Source organism: Ambystoma mexicanum, chromosome 14 (genome assembly GCF_040938575.1).
Source record: "Ambystoma mexicanum isolate Mex_15411 chromosome 14, UKY_AmexF1_1, whole genome shotgun sequence".
Lineage (NCBI taxonomy): Eukaryota > Metazoa > Chordata > Amphibia > Caudata > Ambystomatidae > Ambystoma > Ambystoma mexicanum.
In genome coordinates, this window is record NC_090940.1 from 436,453,732 (window position 1) to 436,472,806 (window position 19,075).

The window sequence follows — 19,075 nt, forward strand, 5'->3', positions numbered from 1 at the left end:
CTCCCAACTGATCCTTCACACAGAATCTGTTGGCTCTCTGCCCGATCACCAGTCTGGCTTCAGAGCAGCCAGATGCACAGAAACTTCACTACTGGACACCCTTGATGACTTGCTCTCAAACTTTGACTCTAACTCTCCTTGCGTTCTCATCCTCCTTGATCTGTCCTCTGCCTTTGAAACAGTCAATCATTCCACCCTCATAAATCGGCTCTGTGATACCCTGCGCATCATGAACCAGGCTCTGGACTGGCTGACCTCTTTCCTTTCGAATCAGCTCTCCCAAATGCAACTGGGGTCTTTTCTCTCCTCTACCTCACTCTCTACTTGTGGTGTCCTCAGGGCTCTATCCTCTCACCATGGCTTTTCGACATTTAGCTCTCCCCTCTGGCTCACATGATCTCCACTTTCTCCCCTCATTTCCAGTGTTATGCTGATGACACACAGCTCTCGTTTAAGCTTCCCTCCTCTTCCTCCTCTGCTTCCTCTCTCATTTCTTACTGCCTGAGTGCTATTCAGGCATGGTGTGCTGCTAACGATCTCTGCTTTAACGCCATGAAGACTGAGATCCTTCTTATTGGGATTACTTCCCCATTCTTTCCCCCTACTCTACAGCTGCCCTGCCTGGGCCCCCTCCACTCACCCTTGTGTGAGGCAAAAAACCTGTGTGTCATCTTCGACTCCGCTCTCGCCTTCTCGCCTCATATCGCTGACTGTAAAGCACCGGAGGGGGGGTCTTTGTACTCCTGCTCTTTATATGGCAGAGTCGAAGCACAGAGCACCCCAGCCAAGAGTCTCTAATTGGTAAAATGTGGTGAGCAATCAAGGTTTAGCTCTCAGGAGGTGATGCAGGCTGGTTCTTAAGTACAGTGTAGTCCCCAAGCACCCAAAAAGGAATGTCCACACACTCACACTATGTTAGTGAAAACCCAGTCTTTATATAAATAAGGTTCAAGGTTATATACACAATCACAATAACAAACTTTGTACTGTGGCAATACTATAATAGCAAATAAATACAGGTCTACGTGGTACCACTCTTAACTATCGATTCCTTTGATATGCATCAACTGCTAACAGTTCAAATGGCATACAAATCAGGTTATAAGATGAATCAACGATAGACTACAGAAAGAAAGCAAGTTAAATCTACCAATGAAAGAACCGTCTATCCCACTACCATGAGACAGTTCTTTACGAGGATCCCCCCATCTGGGCAACCTGTAAATAAAGCGTATTTGACAAGCCCAGTCCAATTATGCTCAATATAGTCTTGATTCCTTCTAAAAGTGTCCACGACCCCAAAGTACCGGGTTTCGTAGAGTTCTTTGATGAGTTGTCGACATGCCCTTCTTGAGTGCACTCCCTTTAAGGCAGGAGCCACGGGTCATTGAGAGTCGGTGAAGAAAAGGGTGAACACTGTTGTTGCGGCAGCAGCTTCGGTTCTTGCGGTACTCATTGACGATCGGTCGAAAACATCTTGCAAGCTAAGTCGTGCGGTGCACCTCAACGACGAGCATTCGATGCCGCAGAGAGTTAATAAAGAACTTTGCCCCAGCAAGGGTATCGAGTCGTCAGCATCTCTTCGATCTTCGGGTGGTGGGAAACCCACCAGCGGATTCTCCTTGGTCGTCGGTGGTCTTGACTTTCTCCGGCAGGACGAAAGTGGTCGACAGTGATGGACAAGGGAGTCCTTGGATCAAATATCTTAGGCAAAGGAGCACTGCGTCTCTGGTTGATGACGGCGGTCGTTGACGGTGATGGCCTTGTATGGCCGGGCGCTTCCCTTTGTGATTCCGTGGCGGTCCCCTTCTCCAGTCGGCAGCCTTTCGAGTTTCTGACATCCAGGGAACTTTGGCAAAGATCAGCAGGTGCACAATGGTCCCTTGTAGCTCGGGAAGAGGTCTCCTACCCAGGTCCTCTCTTGGATCAGCTCCTTAACAGTCATGTAGCTTTCAGATTAGCGAAGGACAGCAGCAGCAATTCTTCTTCTTCCAGCGGGATTCAAGGTTAAGCATCAAGTATCAACTTCAGTTTTGGAACGATTTCCATCAGTGAGAGCCCCCGAGATATACTGTTGATTTCCAATTCACTCTGCTAGGTCACACTCAGGAAACCAATTATTCCGAAGGGCATTCAGGCAATCAGGCAGCCAATCAGGCTCATAGTGCATTCAGGCCATTCTTCTCCATCCTGACACTCATAACACGGAATGTGGATTCAGACAAGCACTCTGCCATTCAGCACTCGACACTGCATTCATACCAGTTTTGGGCAGAGTTGTCACAGTCATTGTGTCAACCACCAGATACTAGACACCCACAACATGAAATGCGTATTCATCACACACTCCATTCTACCAGGTTCCACCCCACGGGCGGACCCACAACATACAGTCTTTGGGAAGGCTCCAGCCAGTCTGGCCTGGACTTCCCCACAATACCACATATGGAACTTCCACCCAACAACCAGTTGGTGGGAGCGGACAGAGTCAGGGCTTACCGGGACTTTGGGAAAACACGGTAACAGGAGACAGAAAGCAAGAGGCCACAGGGTCCATCTTGTTTCCTATCAGGAATCAACTTATTCCAATGGCAGGGCCTGGGTATCCCCAAAACATACATTAGGAGTACAGGGTCGTACTCCCACCCATGGGTGCCATAAGGGTATACTAAGGGTCTGTTCAACAAATCAAAAAGAGGAAGAGACGCACCGCCAGAAGTCCCACATGAACTCCTGTGCGGAAAACAAGACAGACCACACATGATAAAGCAATAAAGGACAAGGATATAGAGGCCCTGTCCCTCCAATGCATTTCCAGCATCACAGTCGCTCCCACCCCACAAACTGAGGTTAGGGCGTCTAATCTCCCACGAGATTGACACCCTCATCCAGACGGTCAACATACCTTCTGGAAAGGCCATCTGCATTATCATGACTCTTCCCTGGTCTATGCTCTATGGTGAAGTCTAGCCCTTGCAGGCTAATGGACCACCTGAGCAGTTTGGGGTTTTCACCCTTCATCCGCATAAGCCACTTTAAGGGCTTATGGTCTGTTTGGATCTTGAAGGTATACCCTGTAAGGTAGGGCCTAAACGCCTAAGGATCCAAACTGTACTGAAACATTCCTTTTCAACAGTAGCCCACCTAAGTTCTGTACCCTTGAGTTATCTACTGATGAATATGCTCAGATGTTCCCTCCGTTTGTCATCTAACTGGGTCAGACAGCTCCAATTCTGGTGTCGTAGGCATCCGTCTGGATGATAAAGGGTTTGCTGTAATCAGGCGCACACAACACAGGTGCCCTACACAGACTTTCTTTCAAGCCAACAAAGGCACTCTGACAGTCTTCTGTCCAATTAACCATCCCCGGTTGTTTGGGCGACGTCAGAGCTGTCAAAGGGGCAGCTATGGTTGCATAGTCCACCATGAAGTTGAAGTGGTTTTAATGAGCCCACCTGTTCCACATGTGCAGTGTTGCCATGGGAACTGGGAGCACTGGGATTCTGCAACAAGAGGAGCCTGCATATGACAGCATGACCAGGGCAATCCAACAGCATTAGACCAGAGAGCATGGCACAGTAAAGAGTAAGGTTGAGCTGCCCACCTCCCTTGAATGTTGCATGTAAAGTGGGAGGCAGTGGGTCAAGGAAGAAGACTAGAGTCATTTGGGTTAAACGCAGGCAGTGTGAAATGACTTGAGGGGGATGGTGCCAGTAACAGCGCAGAGATCATATAGCCCAAGAGCTTGGTGATGGGAAAGAGAACAGTTCAGGCAGAGTGTGAGGGAAGAGGGCAGGGGAGAGAATGAGAGCTGTATGCAAGGATTGAAGAGGAGTTGGGAGCCAGGACTATGTAATTGGAGGGGACAAACAGAATCAACAGTCACAGAGGGATCGGAACTAACATTGGAGAACGCCGTCCAGAGGATATTTATGGGCAACAAACACCTAATAATGCCCAGAATTCCACAACCCTGATTGGTGGGCCACCATAAACATTCTGGAAAGGGTCCTAAAATATATTTTAACCTATGCTAATCCAACTCTATGTTCTAGCTCATATTTATGTTTGTATTGTTCAACTGAGGCAGAAAGTGGTGGCATAATAAAGCACGACTAGCCATTGTGTCACAACCAATAATCGCCCACCACCTGAATTAAGGCACAAATGCTTTGAGGGCTTTTGGCAGGTGCTGCACAGAGCTCTTTATTGCCAGTATGGCCTTTTAAAGCATGCTTTATCACCACTATCACCCAATTTGTTTGTGGCAAACAGATGAAAGCTGGAAGTGTAAACTTGTTTTTCAAAAACAAATACAACTACAAAAAGGTGGCTGTCTTGGAGAATACAATGGAAACTTTATGAATATCCCCCTTTCCGTTTCAATGGCAGTCACAGTGCTTGAGTTAATGTGGGTGGAGTAAGTAAGCAGACAGATGCATGTTGATTAATTTAGTTCCATTAATTGCAGATCTAGAAGAAAATGGAAAAACAAGGGAAAGCAGGGTAGATGGATTGTGAGCAAATTAGCCAACTAAGAAAGTGGGGTGGTTAAAATGGATAAAGCCCATGTCCAAGCACACTCTTTGACTGTAGCATCTATTGATAGTGCTATTGAATGATAACACATGAGTCTGCAGGTGAATTAATGTATTCATTGGACGAGAATACATATTTCTCATGGATGTGTGTGAGCAACCAACCATTGTTGGGCTCCCAAAACCAAGCAATGTGAGATTGGAGGGATAACCACCCCCACCCCCACCACCCTTAGATTTTATTTTTTTAAATAAAAGATTACAATTGTGCATTTTATTGCAGAGCTTTTTTGAAACAATGGGTAAATACCTATAACATATACAATTGGTTGTGTGGGGTATCACATGAATACAATACAACAATTGGATGCTAGGTTAACAACAGTACACAAGAGTATTTTCCAGTGCATTTCCAGATCCTTCTGCACACAATATATCCCAGTATTCTTCGAGTGTCAAAAGACATTTTCAATCTCCATGTTTCAATATACTCCAGTATTCCAAAAATAAGAATACACTTATGTCGGTATTGCCCGTAATGCCAGTAATGCCAATGTAACAAGAAAAGTTCACACTGGCTGGACTCATATATGGCAGTATTCCCACATAGGTTAGTACTCCCATGTAAGAATACTTATGATGGATTGGCCCATAATGTTGTTGCCACATCTTAGTCATGCTAATTAAGGGCAATAGCCTTATCTAATAAAACTCAAATTGCCTTTTCACTTAATACTTCAACACTGCCATGTAACTAGATAAAAAAAAGTGTCAATGTTGGCTGTGGCAATAGTGGCCAGTATCTCCCTGGAAGAAACCTCCTGGTGCCTTTGCCAATAATGCCAGTAATATTACCATGCCATTATAAACATGTCCATGCAGGTTATACCACTAAAGGCCACTGTCCCTCCTAATTAAACTCACATATTCATTGCCAAAAATGCCAGTATAATTGTCATGACACATGAAGAAAGTATGGCCATGCTGCCACTGTAAACATGTACATGCGGGTTGTATAACATGTACCCATATAAGAACACTCATTTTGGTTTTGCCCATAATGCCAGAAACATTGCAATGACACAGCATAAAAACATGCCCATGCAGGCTGTGCCAACACAGATAAGTACCTACATGTAAGTAAACTCATCTTGGCTTGGCCCATAATGCCAGCCACATTGCCAGGCTATTATATAAAAATATGTTCATGCAAGCTATTCCAACATAGGTGATAACACCCCTAAGAACAGCTATGCTGCCATTTCCCATAATATCAATAATATTGCCATGTCACATTTAAAAAAAAAGTTCAATGCTTGTATGCGCTTACCAATCACCATCCTCTCGCAATGTGGCCATGCACCAGCTCCTTCCATCACAGCCCGTAACCCCCTATCTCTTTTCATCACATCACAAACACAACATCCCCATGCAGACTAAATCTCACTCGAGAATTCATTACCACACAAGCTCACACACAAATATTCTACCACAAACTCACACTTGAACACACAGATATGCTCACATTTAGGCTCCGAATGGCCTATAGGGCAGTAAGCCCATGGCTTAACTAAAAATACAAAATGCTGGTGTGGGCCAGTTGTTGGTCAAAATGGGGCACTTTATTTGGACTATTTGGACCAGTAGATGAGTTTATTCACTCTGCAGCTAGTAGTGTTGCTGAATAAATATTCTTTAAAATGCACAATTTGCATCACACATTATCAAAAAACTCCTCCTTGGTTAATATTCAAACCGTGTCACAAAAGGAATGAATAGCAATTTACAACTGTGGGCCACTTTTTGATTGGTGCTCAAGACAATTTTATGGTCCAGTTCGACCCTGCTCACATCGCTATTTATACACCATTATAGCACTTGCACATGAACAGTATCGCTTTCTCTCTCACAGAGACAGGCACAGACACATTTGCCTTTGTAATTACCTTCAGGCCGCAGTAGCAATTGCTTCATCAAAGGGCTTTGAGTATGCATGCACAGTAAACACAGGTGAGGGGTCAGGTGCCTCCCTTCAGTCCTCCATCGTATTACTCTGAATCCGACTGGGGGGGTCATCAGGAGAAGGGAGAGGGGTGGGTGAAGGCATTTGTTTTCAGCCATGGACAGGATGTCCAGTGGCCATTCTGGGAAATATGTGACGTGCGAGCAGAAGTACTTTTATTCTGCAGACAGTCTGCAGAACTTGTACTTTTGCATGCTGACGGCTGCAGCCTGCAGACATATTTTTACACGCTGCATGATGCAAGTGCAGAGACACAGTGCACTGCACTGTGCCCAACAACACTTACATATTCTGGGGGGATAAATGCCATTATATCCCCCCACTTACAATTGTGGGGGGATTTATCCCCTCTGTACCCCCCTTGTCCTACACCCATGCCTGGGCAATGGGTGCCTGTCATTTTTGGTGATGGCAATGACCCCTCTGTAGTCAACACAGAACCTCCAATCCTTGGTACCTGCCTGGGAACTTGCCTTGGGCACAAGGACCACTGTATTGGACAAGGGACTGGTTGAGGGTTCAATAACACCCAGATCCAACATCTTGGCAACCTCAGCCTAAATGTAGTTCTTCACAGTGTCGGACATCCTGCAGCATCTGCTTTTGACAGGTACGCTGTCACCGATGTCAATTTCGTGCCTGCGCCATGGACTGAGGCTTGGTGTCAGCGAGAACAGAGGCGCATACTGCTGGAGCAAAGCCCTGCAGGCCCTCTGCTGATGTGGAGTCAGATCTGGAGAGAGATACACTCCCTCCACTGAGCCAACCTAAGGGTTGCCATGCAGCAAATCAGGAAGGGGCTCACTCTCATCCTCTTCTTGTTTTGAAGCTAGACAGAGACATGAGACTTCGGCTCCCCTACGGAAAGGCTTGGGCCTGTTGACGTGGAATACCTGAGGGGCTACACCAGGGACCCACATGTCAGCCAGATAATTGACCTTGCCTATATTGGAGATTATCCTGAAGGGTCCAGTCCACACATTTGCCAAAGCTCTAGGCTTGGTATGCTCCATCACAAGGATCTCCTGTCCTGGAGTCCAATCCACTTGTGATGCTTTAAGGTCATGCCAGTATTTGTTCAATTCCTAGCTGGCTTTAAGATTTGCTGTCGCCTGACCCATCATCTGTGTCATCCCCCGTCTGAGGCCTAACACATTGTCCCCTACTTGTTTGGCAGGACCTGGAGGGGTGACTTCCAAACCTTCTCTGATCAAGGTAAGGGGCCCCCTCAATGGATGGCCAAAGAGTAACTCAAAGGGGCTGAATCCAACACCCTCTTGAGGTACCTCTCTGTAAGCGAACAGCATGCATGGCAGGAGGAGATCCCATTTCCTGCTTAGGGGCTCTTCCAAAGCACCTAGCATGCCCTTGAGAGTTTTATTAAATCTCTCGACCAGGCCATTGGTCTGGGGATGATAAGAGGTGGAGAACTTGTAGGTTAACCCACACACTTTCCACATGGTTTTCATGTAACTCGACATGAAGTGGGATCCTCTGTCAGAGACAACCTCTTTAGGGAATCCAACATGGGTAAAAATGCCCAGGAGAGCCCTGGCAACCACCTTGTCAGTAACAGTCCAAAGGGGTATAGCCTCAGGGTACCTGGTGGCATGATCAACCAAGACCAGGATGAACCGATGTCCACCTGAATTGGGAGGGTCAAGGGGACTGACAATGTCGATTCCCACCCTCTCCAACGGTGTGCCAACCACTGGCAATGGCTGTAGTGGTGCAGTGACACTGCTTCCAGTCTTGCCAGACAACTGACAAGTTGGGCAGGTCCTGCAGTGGGACTCCACTTCTACTCCCATTTGGGGTCAGTAGAAATGGGCAGAGAGCCTCTGCTTAGTTTTCTTGGTCCCAAGATGACCAGCCAAGGGCACCTCATGTGCCAACTGCAGTAGGAAGGGCCTGTAAATCTGGGGTACCACCAACCTCTTGAGGGCACCAGGTTCAGGCTTAGTGGGCTCACTAACAAGGAGCTCACCCTCCCAATAAATCCGGAATGTCCTAGGCACTTCTCCTTGTGCCTGGGACAGGGCCTGTTTCCTCAGACCCTCGAGAGAGTGGCACTCTCTCTGACGATTACAGAAGTCCGCCAGGGAGTGTCCCCCTTCAGCCAACAGGCATTGAAGGTTGGGTGGTCCTCTGTGTTGAGCACCTCTCCCGCAGGAGGGTCTTTTGCCTCGTCTCCCTCAGGAGTTGAGTTTGGATTTACCACTGGACCCAGCCCGTCCGGAGCATAAATCCCAGTGGCTCTTGCTGAAGCAGCAGGAAGTGAAGGGGCCCCCTTCGCAGAGGTGGCCTTCCTGCTCTTCCTTCTTCATGCCTTGGGTTTTCCCGTCGGTGGGAGTTCCAGACTCACAGCCGGACCCGGTGTGACCTGTGATCCGATGACCGCCTCAGCAGCCATGGTTAGACCATCCGTTACATCCCCATTTCCACCAAATCATTGTCTAACAAAATGTTAGCAGGTACATTGTCCTGAACCAGGACAGGAAGCTTTGTTGTCTTGTCTCCAATCGTAATGTTGACTAAGGCTACAGGCGATAATTTGGGAGGCACACCAGCTAACCTGGTGGTTCTCAGAGGAGCACCTACATAGTCCTCTGGCTTGAGCAGGGTCCTGTCCACCACTGTCATGCTTGCCCCAGTGTCTCTCAAGCCAGTAGAAGGCTAGCCATTCAAGAGGACACTTCTCAAAAACCTACGGGTGTTCTGTGGGATTGTAGCCAGCACTTCTGCATACTGGTCCCAGGCCCCAGGGGACTCTAGGAAAAGCTCTACAGGAGCACCAAAGGTGATTCCTGTAAAGGAGGGGAGGGCAGTGGCCTCCAACTCAGGCATGGGGTAGGGGTAGGTCAGGTTGACAGCCTGGACTCCATAGACCTTACCTTTACACTTGGGGTCACCCTTCTTGTGGTCCAGAGCCCCGCAGTCCCAACAAGTGGCAGGAATACAGGGTACGGTACTGGAACCACTGCGAGTCTGCTTTGTAGCAGATGGACCACTACTCTTACTCCCACCCACATAGGACTTATCCCCACAGGATTTCTGGGTCTTAGGAGAGGGAGGTTTTGGTTTCCTCGACTGTGATTGCTTCTGGAACTCTTCAGACTTCTCAGAGGTCCCCTTTTCTTTGTCCTTATCCTTCCCACTGGAGTCCTTAGGGGACACCCGGTGGGAGACCCACTTGTCAGCCAGCCTGGCCAGCTTAGAGGGATCTAAAATGTTCTGGTCAGCAACATACTGATGCAGCTCTGGTGAACAGGCATCTGAGAAATACTCAAAAAACAAAAGGTGGGACAATTCAACAAATGTTTTCACTTTGTAACCATCAATCCACCCCATCATGTTCATTTGTGCAGCACTCACCCAGTCAACCCAAGACACATTCTCTCTTTTCTTAAATTCCCTGAAACCTTTAAGTGATTGGGTAGGTGTCTTGCCAAACTTGCCAATCAAAGCAGACTTCATGCACTCATACTGACCCCTTTCTTCCACACTCAGTTTCAGAATACAGTCATATCCAGTCTGAGGCACTCTGCTTAAAAACACTTAGCCCAATCTCTTTTATCAGCATCATGGATTCGACAAGCCATCTGAAACGCTTCAATCCATTGGATGATATCAGAACACCAACCAAATCTTTCATAAACTTGGTGGCTGAGGACCTGACACTCTCAACTGGTTTCACTGAAGTCTCCACTCTAGCTTTCTCTAGCTGGATTTTCTGACATTCAATGTCCTTGTTCTTAAGTTCAAGATCCTTATCTTTGAGTATCACTTGTTGTGCCAACTCCTCTTTCTTAAGTTAAGCTTCAGTTTCCAACTTTCTATATTCAAAGGTCAAATGCATCCTTAATAATTCCAGTTCCAAGGAATTCCCTGAAGAAACATTGCTGGATGTCAGAACAGAGGCAGCAGGAACGGTGGCGTTCCCAGAATCTGATTCAATAACAACCCCAAGGGCAGGGGCCTCAATGGTTGCCCCCCCCCTTCATTAAGAGCTTCACAATCAGTCTGGTAGTCCACAAGGGCAGCTATCAGCTCAGCCCTAGGCTTATCCTCAAAGTCTAACTCCCTGGCTTCACAAGCACTCTGGAGAGCCTCTAAGTTCATCCTAGTCAATTTATCATTTGCAATAGATTCCATTGCTTGTAATGTAGTCAACTTATACACAAATAAACCTCAATTTAACTAGGTGTAGATATTTAGTAAATGGCAAGGTTACACACTGATTCTTAAAACCATAAGCATCCCACAGCTGCCACCAGTGTAAAGCACGGGAGGGGGGTCTCTGTACTCCTGCTCTCCATATGGCAGAGTTGAAGTACAGAGCACCCCAGCCAAGAGTCTCTAATTGGTCAAACGTGGAGAGCAATCAAGCCTAAGGATGTGATGTGGGTTGGTTCTTAAGTACAGTGTAGTCCCCAAGCACCTACAAAGGAATGTCCACACACTATGTTAGTGAAAACACAGTCTTTATAAATATAAGGTTCAAGGTTATATACACAATCACAATAATACACTTTGTACTCTGGCAATACTATAATGGAAAAATATAAACAGGTCTAAGTGGTACCACTCTTAACTATCGAATCCTTTGAAAGGCATCAACTGCTAACAGTTCAAATGGCAAACGATTCAGATTATAAGATGAATCAACGATAGACCACAGAAAGAAAGCAAGTTAAATCAAGCAATGGCAGAAACGTCTATCCCACTACCATGAGACAGTTCTGCGAGGATTCCCCCACCTGGGCAACCTGGAGTGTATTTTACAAGCCCAGTCCAATTATGCTCAATATAGTCTCGATTCCTTCTAAAAGGGTCCACAACCCCAAAGTACCTGGTTTCGTAGAGTTCTTCGATGAGTCGTCGACGGGCCCTTCTTGAGTGCACTCCCTTTAAGTCAGGAGCCACAGGTCATCGAGCATCAGTGAAGAAAAGGGTGAACACTGTTGTTGCAGCAGCAGCTTCGGTTCTTGTGGTGCTTGTTAATGATCGGTCAAAAACGTCGTGCAAGCTGAGGCCTGTGGTGCACCTCGACGATGAGCGTTTTTTGCCACAGAGAGTTAATGAAGATTTTTGGCCCAGCAAGGCCGTTGAGTCGTCAGCGTTTCTCCGGTCTATGGGTGGCTGGCAACCCACTGGCAGATTCTCCTCGGTTGTCGGAGGCCTTGACTTTCTCTGACAGGACAAAAGCAGTCGACAGTGATGAGCAAGGGAGTTCTTGGATCAAATGTCTTAGGCAAAGGAGCACTGAGGCTCCAGTCGGCGACGGCGGTTGTCGACGGCGATGGACTTCAATGTCCGGGCGCTTCACTTCGTGATTCCGTGGCGGTCCCCTTCTCCGGTCGGCAGCCTTTCGAGGGTCTGACGTGCCTGATGGTCCCTTGTAGCTCGGGAAGAGGTCTCCTAGCCAGGTCCTCTCTTGGATCAGTTCCTTGACAGTCACGTAGCTTTCAGATTAGCGGAGGACAGCAGCAGCAATTCTTCTTCTTCCAGACGGGCTTCAAGATTAAGCATCAAGTATCAACTTCAGCTTCAGAACGATTTCCATCAGTGAGAGGCCCCCAGATATACTTTTGATCTCCCATTCACTCTGCTGGGTCACACTCAGGCAACCAATCACTCAGAAGGGCATTCAGGCAGTCAGGCAGCCAATCAGGCTCACAGTGCATTCAGGCCATTCTTCTCCATCCAGACACTCACAACACGGAATGTGGATTCAGACAAGCACTCTGCCATTCAGCACTCCAAACTGGATTCATACCAGTTTTGGGCAGAGCTGCCTCAGTCATTGTGTCAACCACCAGATACTAGACACCCACAACATGAAATGCCTATTCGTCACACACTCCTTTCACCCAGATCCCACCCCACGGGCGTACCCACAACATATAGTCATTGGGAAGGCTCCAACCAGTCTGGCCTGGACTTCCCCACAATACCATTTATGGAACTTCCACCCAACAGCCAGTCAGGGGAAGGGACAGAGTCAGTGCTTCCCAGGACTTTGGGAAAACATGGTAACAGGATACAGAAAGCAAAATGCCACAGGGGCCATCTTGTTTCCAATCAGGAATCAACTGATTCCAGTACAGGGCCTGGGCATCCCCAAAATGGGGCATACTCAGAGCAGCTGTCAAATTCTGCTTGGAGCTGCCACCAGCCCATACCCTGCTCTGTGGGCCACACACAGGTGCCCAAAAACATACACTAGGAGTACAGGGTCGTACTCCCACCCATGGGTGCCATAAGGGTATCCCAAGGGTCTGTTCACCAAACCAAAAAGAAGAAGAACCGCACCGCCAGGAGTCAGACATGAACTCCTGCGCTGAAAACAAGACAGAACACACATGATAAAGCAATAAGGACAAGGATATGGAGGTCCTGTCCCTCCAATGCATTTCCAGCATCACACTGACCTAGCCAACAAGGCCCACTTTAAGCTTCATCTCCTCAGAAGCATTCTCCCTTTACGCACCGTCCCCCAGAAACTCAATGTCTCCAGAGCTCTGGTTCTCTATAGGCTGGATTATTGCAACAGCCTCTTCCTTGATCTGCCTCTTTCCTCCCTCCACCTTCTTCAACTAAACCAGAATAGGACTGCAAGTCTTATCCGTGGCCTCAAGCCCATGGAACCCATCTCTCCAGCCCTAAAAGCTCTCCACTGGCTCCCAGTGTTTGCAAGGATCAAATTCATAACCCTCTGCATCACCCATATGGCTTTCTGAGGCCTGGGATCGCGCTATATCCAACTTTCTCTCCCTAAATACCCTCCTACTAGAGTCCTTCGGTCCTCTTGCTCCAATTCTCTGCAGATCAGACATTTCTCCAAACAGAGAGTGGTTGGTAGATATCTGTCTTCATCAGGAGCCCCCCTCTGGATTGGCCTCTCTGCTCCTCTCCGACTTGAGCCTGATCTCCTTAAATTCCAGAAGATTATCAAGACCTTCCTTTTCTCCTTGTACTTCCATCTCCCCCTCCCTTGCTAATCGCCACCTGCAATTGCGACTGGTTGCCTGTGTCCCTTATGAGTCTTACTGAGGCCAAACCCTCCTTCAATCAGTCTCCCCCTGCACCTCTTAACAGCACTTGCCCTCAGGCACCCTGCTCTGACTAGCCTACCGAGTCTGGTCCACTCCCATCCCCGTACTAGCTGACCCCTACCTCTGTTCCTTGGCACCTGCCCTCCTGGGCTCCCCTTAGCACTTGGCTCCTGGGCCCCTTCCTCCCATTCCCCCGTTCCCATTCCTTCGCTCTGTCTGTCCCATCCCACTGCACTTCTTATAACAGCACTTGCACAATCCGAGTGTCACAAGGCCCAGTAGGACCATCATTGTTGTTTTTTCCTCAGTCCCAGCCCCCTCTCTTTCCCTTTTTGTCTTGTGGAACCGGGAAACACGTTTTGCTGTATAGGCGGCATACAAATGTTCAATAAATAAAATTAAAATAAATGTGTTATATTACATGGCTAGACTGGCATGTTGGTGCAGCCAGTTTGGACATGTTTTTATATTGTAGCATGGCATTTTAATGGAAAAGCCAAATGGACTGTGTTATTATGCGGGAATACTGCCATACATTGGCAGAACCATGTGGACATGTTTTCTTATAGTACCATCACTGGCGTTATGTGCAAAGCAAATGAATATGTTCTTATATAGAGGTACTTGTATAAATTGGTGCAGCCAGCATGGAAATGTATGGGCAGTGCCAGCGTGAAAGTGTTTACATACTGGCATATATTTTGGGCAAGGGCATCATGAAAAGGTGCTGGGAAATGCTCCTGTCCGCTGTTTGTGACTTGCATCTATTATTTATTTCGTGAGTACCCTACAAAATCAATCTTGCTTTTGACCCAATTTTTCACCTAAAGTGTGCTGACACAACAACAACATTGTTTTATTTCAGAAATGTCCATAAAAGCGGAAACAAAATAAATCTTACATTCCACAACTACAAAAAAGCTTCAAATCATAATGATATAAGAAAGTACAACAGTCCAATATTTACATGAATAAGTTCCCAAATATATTGTAAACCAGCAATACATTTCATCTCACCATATTAGTTTAAAACAAGTCAGGTCAAGGAAAACATTATTTCGGGCACAATCCCATAAAAGTATGTCATAATAATATCATTTAAATCATCAAATTTAATTTACAATATCATAAAAAGCATCAACATCAATAAATACCTTTTAAATACTCATGGATAGAATAAAAATAACTACATCCAGGATACATTAAGAGGCCATCATTTTCAAAGGTCAGTTGACATATTTCCTCATTTTTATAAAATTTGCCATGCTTAAACAAAAAACTCCTCATAGCATGTCATTTTACTTAGAGCATATGCGTCCAAGACAGAGCAAGTCTGTAATTTAAAGGAAATCTGATATAACCATCTCACTTTAGACATTAGAACTACGTAGAGTTTAGAAGGAAGTGCATATCAGATTCTACCACCAAAGGGCAAAACGGACAACATTTTGCAGTACAGGGAGAAAATCTACTTGTGTACTTTGTCACTGGGAGGACATTCAATCTGAACTTTATGTACAATGCTCTATTGTAACTTGGGAACCTTTTGTTTAGGTACCATTACGGGATGAGATTGGTTTTTAATACTAAATATCCTGGAACTTTTGATTGGTTCACAGATTCTACCATTAATGTCTCCAGAGTATGAAGCTTACTCTTAGCAAACGTAATTGTCTCACGTATAATTATTGTGCCTTTATTCAATAAATGTGAATGCCATATTTGACATAATAGAGTGCCGATATGCTTAAGCCATTTCAATGACTTACCATCAAATGACTTAATAACATCCCATACCATCTCTTTAAATGATTCGGATTATCAGATGTTTGTAAACACAATCAATAGAGGAGCGGTGTACATTGGACCTCAAACTATTAGTTTAAAACAAGTAATTTCAGATCACTAGATAATAAAAGTAGGAGTCTTGGAAATAATAGCTAAGTCATCGCCATAAAAGAGGAAGCCCAATTGTTCCCCATTAATCACGGGGACATCACATTATCTTTTGGACCAGATTTGCCAACTTATTCATATACATAAAAAATAAAAATGATGTAACCCTGTTGTACTCCTTTATTAAGGAGCGAAAAGTCAGAACATTCACCATTTTGACTATACTCAACTCTTGCCATATTATTTGGAAAAGGGCATTATATTAACAGCAACAGTGGCGCAGGCAGCCCTGCCTCTTTCAGAACATGCCACAGGTAAAATCAGTTGAACCCAAAAATAATGTATAGGGGCTCCGTTTTGACATTAACAGAATTCAATATTAAAGCAGGAAGTAGAAAGACCTGTTCAACAGTGCCTTTCCTATCCCGTAACCCACCCTGAAATTCAGATATCGCATTCTGTTAATCTTCCAGCTCTGCCTGGAGGGCCAGTAAAACCTTTACGTGGACATTAGGAGTGGAGTCCAGTAATGAAATTGGTCTCTCTCTGGTCTGAAGAACAATTCCGAACTCTTGGCCATTTGCCAACTTCCTATATTCAGCAGGACATCACCTAGAAGAGACCTGGCTGTACCTTTCCTGAATCTAGGCACTAGAAGGCGATTGCCTTGAAGTCTACCATTGGTGGCTCTCTGACCCAATTCAATAAACATCACTGACAACGTTAGGGCTTCAGTATGACAGATAAAAGAAGCGCTTGTCTCTATATTAAACCATATTTCCTCTTCAGTAATTGCATAATAAAATCCAATTATAGGCTCAAAGTGAGCATTTAAGTCACCAGTCACAATTGCAACAGATTCCGTAGTTGACAAAAGAGAATATGTAAGATCACACAAGATCTGCTCCATCATCTGAAGGGTTCTAAGATCTAATTTCTGGGCCATCGGCCTCACATGTATATTAAATAAAAGAATAAAAGTACATTCAAGGAGGTTGGTGCAAGAATCTTTAAGTACATCAGATTAGAACAATTGGTCACCACCTCTTCAAGAATATGTCTGGAGGAATGCGCTTGCGCGCCCGACGCATGCGGACCTAATCGCCTCGGCTCCGGGCGGCCGCTACAATTATCCTGCAAGAACTCCCGTTAAAGTGTATTATTCCCACCCCGGCTGTGCCCCACGGGTAGCGGATGCAGTAGAGAACCAGTGCCCGCAACCCCGAAGAAAATCGGAGTAGGAGACGCAAGATCCTTCCCGAAGTCGGCAGACGGACGAGGCGCGGCTGTTGTGGCCCTGACACAGCGTCCGCCCCCTCCACGACACGGCGTGCGCGGGGAACCCTTCTTAAGAAGGCACACAGAGACAACTCGACTCCAAGAACCGGCGCCCTGTAGATAACGCTGAAAACCCACAGTGATCTCCTCTGTCGACCCGACACTGGCAGTGGACGAATCCTCAAGGCGCTTCTCCTGGCCCGTCGGCGGGATGAGCGGGTGAGGCTCCGCGACTGACTGCCTGCGGCTCGGGCCTACGCTGCCGGTCTTTTCCCCCCCTCCCCCCAATCAGCAGGACAGCGACACCGGGGTCGAGCTGCAGCAGGACAAGGAGAATCGGGGGCTGCACTCCCCCGTGGCCGGAGATACGCTGCCAACAAACTATATTAAGGCGCAGCCAGCATACGGACAACCGATGGGCCCCTGCGCTGCTTGAGCACACCCGTGTGGCATACGCTCATGGGCGTAATTATAGGGGGGACAGAGGGTTTTGTCCCCCCCAACTTCTGTGGCATGCCTTTTTGTCCCCCCCAACTTTTGGAGGGAGGGCAGGGGGGCCACAATCATCAATTATGTAATTGGACAGTGCAAGCCCGGCTGGGGTGCCTAGCAAGGCTTGCACTGTCTCATTACATAATGCTGAGATGCCTGGCAGACGCACTGCAAGACATTCAGGGCCGGGATGCCCTGCATGGCTCAGTCCCTCACCCTGGCTGGCCTGACTCAAAGTCAGCAGCCAGGGTGCTGAACTGGGTGTTGCAGGGCCTGGCACCTGTGCTTCCACACTAGCAGCAGCACTTCCAGGGGCTGCGGCGCAGAGAATCGCTTTCCGGCTTTGTGTTCAGGCGACACACAGACAGGAACTAAGAAGCTCATTCAGCTTGCTGGTTTCTGTCTGGAGGTGCATGAGTGAAAAGATGTTAAGTCGGTGTAACATGAGACCGGCATTTGAAAGCAGAGCAGAGGTACATTTTTTTGCCACTTTTCAGATGCTACTAAAGCACCACCATCCTAATTTCAAAATGAAGTTGCCAGAAGGTGCGCCCTCCCCAAGTAGAGTGGAAAGTGTCAAGCTGAGAAAACTTGTGACCCAAAACTGTCGTACTCTGCAAATTCTGTGAAATTAATTTGAATGCTATACGCCTTCCAAACATGGTGAACTTTTGTTAAGCAGTTTTTGCTCTAGGTGCACAGAAGGAACCGTATGGGATTTTGTGTTAAAAGCACACTTTTAGGACCCCTGCCCCAGTCTACTTTTTTGGTAACATTAGTGGAAGGTGGCATTTTAACACACAACAACAAAAATAAAACTGCAGGATCATTCCAGATGCAGGAAACTCATCTATTAGAGCTCTGCCCACCCCTCTGAGGCAAAATACATGCAAACTTCCTAATTATTTTATGGATTGCACCAACAGAAGTGACTTCACAGAAAAGGACATTGCAAGGCGCATCATCAGTCCTTGATACTTGGAGGCACCATGGAAGTGACTTTAGAATAAGTTGCCATAAATAAGCCAAGTGACAAATAACCTTGTGGTGCAAAATGCCTAAATTGCACTTTTGATATATGTTGAGCAACTCTATAGTCATTAGGCATTTCCATTATCATACCATGATACATTAACATAAGCTTTGAAGTGAATCAGAGTCACTTGCAGAGTTGCAGATAAAGCACAATGTGATTAAATGATTTGCCCAGGATCACACACCTGGTTAAATGGTGAAACTGGGATGTGGACAATTTAAGCGATCGCGCACATCTTTCCAGGTTTAGTTGATATAGATATTTATTAAGGCTTTTCTTTACATTTCATGTGCTTAAATAATTACTTATAGCAATGCCTTGGAAGCAAACCACATTACATAATAAACTAGACTTTCATAGTAAACTAACCATACACTATATACATTGTCATAGAAATATGTTGAGCAATGGGAGTATGGCTTTAGTTTTATTCTCCCCATTCTGCATGCAAAGTCACAATAGCATCATGTAGATTAATGTGAGCCTAACAAATCCCCCTTGGGTTTTAAAGCCATAGTCATTATTTCATAAAGCATGCCACATTATGCACCCTTCTCACTTCTGCTCACTCCCTCCCATTCACATTTCTAATGGGACAAAAGCTCCCGCTAATAGTACCCCCTTCCCTTCCATCAGTGCCTAATCACTCACATTGTAATGTTCTGTTGATACAGAGCAACGTGAGGACCCTCTGCTGCCCGGAGCTCGTTGTGACTTTGTCCTATCAGCGGGACACCTCTACCATTCGAAACAG